General features: G+C 44.8%; 1 non-coding gene across 50 annotated transcripts; it reads right to left on the bottom strand.

The window, feature by feature from the left end:
* Positions 1 to 440: 440 nt before the first annotated feature.
* Positions 441 to 5,354, bottom strand: LOC123155451 (uncharacterized). 50 transcript variants are annotated; one of them, XR_006477394.1, is made up of 11 exons: positions 5,101 to 5,354; positions 4,695 to 4,808; positions 3,629 to 3,694; positions 3,447 to 3,551; positions 3,156 to 3,232; positions 2,635 to 2,676; positions 2,439 to 2,555; positions 2,241 to 2,315; positions 2,061 to 2,165; positions 937 to 1,845; positions 441 to 849 (listed from the first exon to the last, which is right to left on the bottom strand). It is a non-coding gene; the product is annotated as an uncharacterized protein (transcript). The 50 variants fall into 50 exon arrangements; XR_006477385.1 differs by having other exon boundaries at positions 2,241 to 2,306; XR_006477398.1 differs by having other exon boundaries at positions 2,241 to 2,306; positions 2,461 to 2,555.
* Positions 5,355 to 8,680: the final 3,326 nt, after the last annotated feature.

Below are 8,680 nucleotides of genomic sequence, written 5' to 3'. Positions count from 1 at the left end.
TGTACTAAAGCTAGTATAAAGTTGAGTCATCTATTTTGGGACGGAGGGAGTATACACCTAAATTAAGCAAACATTCAGACATGACATACCGCTTCAGAGAAACACCAGAACAATTCTCAACTCCCAGACTGAAGTCTATTTTCAGGAATGTCGTAGTCTAGTTTCAGGGACGTGCCTGCATTTCTATTGTAAAGTAATTTCTTGTAGGGTACACCTGTGTAGCTAACATGTAATCTGACATAACATTATTTAATACTAACTTCTATAATTTTCTCTGAATCTCTCCTTAGAACATGACAATACCACATCACTATGAGCATAAGAACCTAACAATATTGCCCCAGCTCCATCGCCAGTGTCATCAGAGCCATAGCATGATGTCTGATGTCACAAGAGCGATATAGACCGATGTCTGGCATCACAAGATCCACATCGGACAATATTCGAATGACGATACATGTCTATAATCCTGACACTGTTTTGATGTCATTGCAGTTGAAGATATAAGATATAAATAAGGAGGAATAAGTTACTTATGTCAGAGGATACGGCTTCCATCGATAAAGGCACTGCCCTGTATTGAAACCTGAATAAGGGTAGCCTCGGGTCGACTGCCCTTTCCTATTTCAACTGAAACACCATCACCATGTTTTACAACAACAATGGCATTGTCGTTCGAGAGGTCCATATCTTTGAGATTGATGATCTCATCAGAAGCGGCCTTTGAGCTGTCCACCGCGCTAAGGTGTAGCGTCGTCCTACGGCTGATGCTGAGATGGCAGAGGAGGCTCTCCATTTGCATCCAGGGCTTCTTCCGCCTTGGCCGCAAGAATAAAGAGATATCCTTGGCTGAAGAACAAAATAAAAAATAAAAAAACACAACTATGAACTAAGCAAATGGGATCAATAGGAGAGGGAAGCAAGATAGTAGTGTACCATAAAATTTGCTTGCACAGGTGGATCACAGGCGGGAGATCGCGGAGTAGTCAGGGTCGCACGAGAATAGACAATGACATCTAAGGAGAGGAATAGGATGCCACCTGCTCCGCCGAATGCACTCTCTTGAAAGCCATCAGATGACTTTAGGCTCTCAACATCTAATAGTGAAAAGGAAAACATCTAATAGTTCTAGTGCATTCTTTAGGCTCTCAACATCTAATAGTGAAAAGGAAAACAAATACATGAATGAAATTTTTAGCAAGCATGAGAAACAAAATCCAATACAAAACAGTACCTTGCATGATGATGCAGTAACAGTGCAAGGGTTGCTAAGGATCTAAAAATGTTGCTAGAATGAGAAATGCAATGGTTTATTTGTAGGATCAAACACTGAGAATATTATCATGGTTTCAGTAAAATACAGGCAAAAGTTACACTTGATTGGAATTTAGAACTGATTCTCGATCATCATCCGTAGTGTACCCTGTTCCCTCGAAGTAATATCAACAAAATAGATGGCCTTATAGAAGTCGTCAATAATGGATGAGTAGAGTAAAACAATGCATTTTTCTGTAAACATGTTGAGAAAGCCATATTTGTAATTACAACCATTTGATCTCATAAAGATACACTCAGTAAGATGAAATGGGTTCATTACTTTCTATTGGTAAACAAATACTAAATCCTAATAAACAGGTAGTTTGCTTTCATCCCCTAGAACCGAGTCACAAACAGCAGCAGTTGTGAATAGTATTCTCTAATGGTAAGATTTTTGTACAAAAGAAATAACCGCACGGATAATGCATGGTGAGAAAAGGTTACCATATATAAGAACATGACTGATTGATCATATGTCGACGATTTATAGCACTATTTTAAAAAGGAAGGAACCATAGTCGATGTAACCTGAATACAATAAATAGCATGTCACTTAACAAAACATTCGAGAAAAATAAGCAAATAGCATGCTTCTTTGCATATAAAGCATTATGTTTGAATTAAAAGGAGATGATGATTAAGGGCCTGCCATCACAATGAAATACCAGTGAAGAGTGAAGACAAATTGACTTGTTTTTTCTTTGATATATGAAGGATGGGAAGAAGTCGTAATGGTCAAATACCGGTTAACAATTTTGTATAGTGCAATAATTCATTTTCCTCCCGTCCTTCAATAAGGTCCCACAACTGATTGCCATTGCGAAGTTGTCCTCTAAATTTAGGGTATTCTGATACATCATATTGATTAATATTTAGGAGTGTCAAACATATTGCACACTGTACCAAACAATTCGACTATATACCTCATTCAAAAACTGCAGATTTACCGACTGACGAGATGCAAGTGAAAGACGATTTGCTGCGCACCCCTGCGTGAACTAAGACTTAAATCAAATCAAATACTACTACTGATTTCTGAAACAAAAAGTCTTTGCACTGCTACAGGCAATAAAATAAGTTGCCAAAATTAAATCTTGGTGTGAGATTTTTGTTACACTAACTTTTTGCGAGAACATATCATACATGTATCAATGCATTATCAGCGCATCTACCTCCTTGACCTCCTCTTCCGTGAGCATCACATCGCTATTCTAGTGCATTCTTTAGGCTCTCAACATCTAATAGTGAAAAGGAAATCAAATACATGAATGAAATTTTTAGCAAGCATGAGAAACAAAATCCAATACAAAACAGTACCTTGCATGATGATGCAGTAACAGTGCAAGAGTTGCTAAGGATCTACAAATGTTGCTAAGAATGAGAAATGCAATGGTTTATTTGTAGGATCATACACTGAGAATATTATCATGGTTTCAGTACTAATACAGAGAAAAGTTGCACTTGATTTGAATTTAGAACTGATTCTCGATCATCATCCATAGGTTACCCTCGAAGTAATATCAACAAAATACATGGCCTTATAGAAGTCGTCAATAACGGATGAGTAGAGTAAAACAATGCATTTTTCTGTAAACATGCTGAAACCATACTCGTAATTCCAAGCATTTGATCTCATAAAGATACACTTAGTATGTTGAAATGGGTTCATTACTTTCACTTGGTAAACAAATATTAAATCCTAATAAACAGATAGTTTGCCTTCATCGCCTAGAACCGAGTCACAAATAGCAGAGCAGTTGTGAACAGTATTCCCTAATGGTAAGATTTTTGTACAAAAGGAATAACCGCACGGATAATGGATGGTGAGAAAAGGTTACCATATATAAGAACATGATTGAGTGATCATCTGTCGGCAATTCTATTCTAAAAAGGAAGGAACCATAGCCGATGTAACCTGAATACAATAAATAGCATGTCACTTCACAAGACATGCGAGAAAAATAAGCAAACAACATGCTTCTTTGCACATAAGCATTATGTTTGAATTAAAAGGAGATGATGATTAAGGGCCTGCCATCACAAAGAAATACCAGTGAAGAGTGAAGACAAATTGACTTGTTTTTTCTTTGATATATGAAGGATGGGAAGAAGTCGTAATGGTCAAATACCGGTTAACAATTTTGTATAGTGCAATAATTCATTTTCCTCCCGTCCTTCAATAAGGTCCCACAACGGATTGCCATTGCGAAGTTGTCCTCTAAATTTAGGGTATTCTGAGATACATCATATTGATTAATATTTAGGCATGTCAAACATATTGCACACTGTACCAAACAATTCAACTATATACCTCATTCAAAAACTGCAGATTTACCGACTGACGAGATGCAAGTGAAAGACGATTTGTTGCCCACCCCTGCATGAGCTGAGAACTTAAATCAAATCAAACACAAGGTTTTCAGTAATTTACTACTACTGATTTCTGAAACAAAATGTCTGTGTGTTGCTACAGGCAATAAAATAAGTTGCAAAATTAAAACTGGGTGTGAGATTTTTGTTACACTAACTTTTTGCGGGCACATATCATACATGTATCAATGCATTATCAGCGCATCTACCTCCTTGACCTCCTCTTCCGTGAGCATCACATCGCTGTTCTCGTAACACATGTTCATGTTACACACCCATAGGACAAATTCCATCAGTAGGTTTGATTCGTTAACTCTAGTGGTGATGCAGAAATTAGACAAAAAGTTGAAGAATGTGGGGAGATGTGAATCCAAGTCGTGGTTAGTCTTCTCTGTCCTGAATTTCAAATTTTGCGCTACGTACTCTAAGTCTCTAACGTACAATTTTTTTAATGCTAATACACCCATTACAAGCCCAGCTCCACACGTTCGCTACAAAGGATATCGTGCAATTGGGTGGGAACATCTCCCATGCTAATCTAATTCCCAAATACTCTTGCATGTGAGATCAGGCCATGAGCCAGCTTGTTGCAGTCCCCGCTGATTGCTCTTACTTGAGTTTTGCAAAAACTTTTCAGCTTGTCCTTAAAGGGTATCCAGCCGACCGGGATTGGAGCTCAAGCAGAAGTTTTTTTACCAGAGCAGCGAAGTAGGTCTCAGTCATCACCGGGCCATCGTAAATCGCTGCCATTCCTTCCAACCCAACCAGACCCCTTGCGCCCTCTGCCTCTTCCACCGAATTACAAATCCCAACACTTCGACAGACAAACAAAATAACTTCCCCGAATAGTTTTGTAAAACATGAATCTATGGTTACTTCTAACTAGGGGAACTTAATTTCTAATATACACATAATATGCAAGCAAGAATCAATAGTGGAAGGACCATACATATGAGGTAGCATAAACTGAATGCAGTGACCCTTAATTTTACAAATACACACCGAACCTTGAGCATTGTACTGAAGAACCTTGATGCTTGTGGAACACACAAACTCATTCTCCCCAAATTTTGCAGTCTCTGAACAACAAAACCAAAGGAATCTCGCTGCCCCGGCAACAGCTGCACAAAGAACGGACAAACAACATATCACATTGCTGATTACTGCACCAAAATACGCGGCTGATAAAAAAATCCTGAAGAAACGGGAGAGAGAGAGAGAGAGAGACCGTCGCCTGAGAAAGGAGTATTTGAGAATGGGGAGGACGGAGGCGGGCGACGTCAAGCTTAGTGCAGGACGACGGACAACGGCGATGCGCCAGCTGGGCGGGTCTAGGCGACGGTGGCGAGATGGGTTCCTCGGAATGAATTACGATAGTGGAGACGAACGAAACGAACTACGTATGAAACGTACCATCACCGCGGCGGTGTCGTCTCCCCCTCGGACGTCGGCGGGGGCGATCCTGGCGACAGGGATTCAAGCCGCCCTGCCCTGGAGACGCGGCCGCGGCGTCTACCTTAGGACGACGACGGCGGTAACGTACGAACTCGTACGTGGGTGGCGGCTACGAAGAGTCGGCGGCAGGGAGATCGGAGATGAGATCGATTCCGCGGCCGGCTGCGTCTGAGGGAGACGAGAGCGGGTTAGGGATAGGGCATATGGGGTCACTCGAGTTTTTCATGGAGGAGCGTGCGTGGGGGTGAGGAGGGACGAAAAAACCAAACGAAAAAAAAACCAGACGAAGGTGGGAGGAGAGACGAAAAAAACCAGCGAAAATAAACCGGAAGACTATTCATCAACTGCTTCATTAGGAGTAGAGATACTAGACAGAAGACTCCTCCCGTGTCCGGATGGGACTCTCCTTGGCGTGGATGGCAAGCTTGGCGTTTGGATATGAAGATTCCTTTCTCAGTAACCGACTTTGGACAACCCTAGTCCCCTCCGGTGTCTATATAAATCGGAGGGTTTAGTCCGTAGAGGCAATCATAATCATACATGCTAGACTTTTAGGGTTTTAGCCATTACGATCTTGTGGTAGATCAACTCTTGTAATATTCATATTCATCAAGATCAATCAAGCAGGAAGTAGGGTATTACCTCCATAGAGAGGGCCCAAACCTGGGTAAACATCATGTCCCTTGTCTCATGTTACCATCGACCTTAGACGCACAGTTCAGAACCCCCTACCCGAGATCCGTCGGTTTTGACACCGACATTGGTGCTTACATTGAGAGTTCCGCTACGTCGTCACCAGAAGGGTCGATGGCTCAATCAATCATCTAGAACAATGCTGCCCTGGGGGAGGTTTTCCTTCCCGTCCAGATCTTTGTGTTCGGCGGCTTCGCATTGCGGGCCAACTCGCTTGGCCATCTAGAGCAGGTCGACAGCTACACCCCAGGCCACCAGATTAGTTTTGGAAATCTGGACTATGTCGCTGATATCCTAGGAGACTTGATCTTTCAAGGATTCGCGCCCCCGACCCCCGCTCTGTCCTTAGATCCGGAGCGTGTCGCCAGATCCGAAGATGGGCTCCCTGAGTTCGCCGGACCATCTGCGGCCACTAGCCCCAGTATGGGAGAGTCAGAGGAAGTAGTGTCACCGGCATCCATCGCGAAGCCGGACTCTTCCCCGGATACTGGATCTGAATCCTCGGGACCAACATCGTGTGAGTTCGGCCTGGGGGTCTCCCTCCCGCCGTACTCCATGGACTCTCTTCTCTCTGATCAAACCTCGCCTTTAAGCGAGGCTTTGGACTTAATGCGATCCCTTATCATTACAGAGGAGCAACGTCCAAACTACGCCTAGCCCGGGCTAGGGGCTGAGAGCAGGGAATTTTACGTCCCACCCACCACCCACTTTATAGCCACTATCGAGGACTTAACAGACATGCTCGATTATGACTCTGAAATCATCGACGGTATGGATGACGATGCCGGAGAAGAGGAGGCCCAAAACCCGTCGTTCGCCGGACGCTGGACGGCCACTTGTTCGTATGATGTGTACATGGTGGATACACCCAAAGAGAATAGCGGCGACGACAAGGAAGATCCAGTCGAGGATAAACCTCTTGAGATACAGCCAAAGCGCCGACGTCAGCGGCGCCGCTCTAAACCACGTCGTGGAAAAGACAGCAATACCAGCACAGGAGAAAACAATACTCTGGATGATGCCGAAGACAATGAAGACCCCGTTGAGCCAACTTTCGAACAGGACGAACGGGAAGATGGGCGAGTAAGCCCCAATGAAGAGGACGTAAACAAAGACTCGGAGGACAGTAATTATCTCCGCTCTTCGAGGATGATGTGAGCCTCGGCAACGAGGATTTCATCGTGCCTGAGGAACCTCTCAAGCAGGAGCGCTTTAAGCGCCGGCTAATAGCCACTGCAAGGAGCCTGAAAAATAAGCAGCAACAGCTTCAAGCTAATCAAGATCTGCTCAACGATAGATGGACTAATGTCCTGGCAGCCGAGGAATACGGCCTCAAGCGCCCAACCAAAAGTTACCCGAAGCGCAAATTGCTACCTCAATTCGATGACGAGGTGATGGAGCCCGTACCATCAGCACAATACGGCTGACCGACCACCACGTGGCCGGGACAAAGCGGCAACTGAAGTGGAACACTAGCCTGTACTACCTCGCCGTAAAGGCAGAGATAAAACTACTCAGGGATATACATATGACCTGCGACAGGACCTGGACAGTAGAGCAGGACAGACCAGATCGATCTACGGATCGCGGGGGCGTGCCCCTACATGCGACGACGGCTACCTAGCTGGGCGTGACAAGCATAATCATGCCCGGGCCGAAAACCGCAGACGGACTCCATTCGAGCTACGTCGTGACGTGGCCCGATATAGAGGCACCGCACACCCCCTTTGCTTCACTGATGAAGTAATGGAGCATGAATTCCAAGAAGAGTTTAAACCCGTGAACATCGAATCATATGATGGGACAACAGACCCCGCGGTATGGATCAAAGATTTCCTTCTCCATATTCATATGGCCCACGGTGATGATCTTCACACCATCAAATACCTCCCACTGATACTCAAGGGACCAGCTCGGCACTGGCTGAACAACCAGCCCGAAAACTCCATTGGCAGCTAGGAGGATCTGGAAGACGCCTTTCACGATAACTTCCAAGGTACATACGTCTGACCTCCGGATGCCGATGACCTAAGTCACATAGTCCAATGCTGAGAATAAGGAGAAGGGGTCGCAAAGCGAGGATGAGGACAAGGAACCCCGTCCACCGAACACAGGGGGACAGATGAAGTTTCCCTCTCAGGTCAAAACGGTGAACATGATATACGCTACCCATATCCCCAAGAGGGAGCGCAAGCGCACGCTCAGGGACGTCTATGCGATAGAGCCAGTCGCCCCAAAATTTAATCCATGGTCATCATGCCCGATCACCTTCGATCGCAGGGACCATTCGACTAGTATCCATCATGGTGGTTCAGCCGCACTGGTCCTCGACCCAATAATTGATGGATTCCACCTCACGCGAGTCCTCACGGACGGTGGCAGCAGCCTCAACCTGCTCTATCAGGATACAGTGCGCAAAATGGGCATCGATCCATCAAGTATCAAGCCCACAAAACTACCTTTAAAGGAGTTATACCAGGTGTAGAGGCTCGCTGCACAGGCTCAATCACATTGGAGGTCGTCTTCGGATCTCCGGACAACTTCCAAAGTGAAGAGTTGATCTTCGATATCGACCCCTTCCGCAGTGGCTATCATGCACTGCTCGGACGAACCGCATTCGCTCGATTCAATGCTGTGCTGCACTATGCTTATCTCAAGCTCAAGATGCCTAGACCACGCGGTGTCATACCAGTCAATGGAAACATGGAGCGCTCCCTCCGTACTGAGGAGCACACCACGGCCCTGGCAGCGGAAGTACAGAGCGGCCTTTTAAGGCAGAATTTTAATTCAGCGGCCAAGTTCCCGAACACTGTCAAATGACTCCGGACTACTCCCCAGCATGACA

The sequence above is a fragment of the Triticum aestivum genome, chromosome 7B, assembly GCF_018294505.1.
Source record: "Triticum aestivum cultivar Chinese Spring chromosome 7B, IWGSC CS RefSeq v2.1, whole genome shotgun sequence".
NCBI lineage: Eukaryota > Viridiplantae > Streptophyta > Magnoliopsida > Poales > Poaceae > Triticum > Triticum aestivum.
This window is presented reverse-complemented; position numbering and strand designations above follow the sequence as displayed.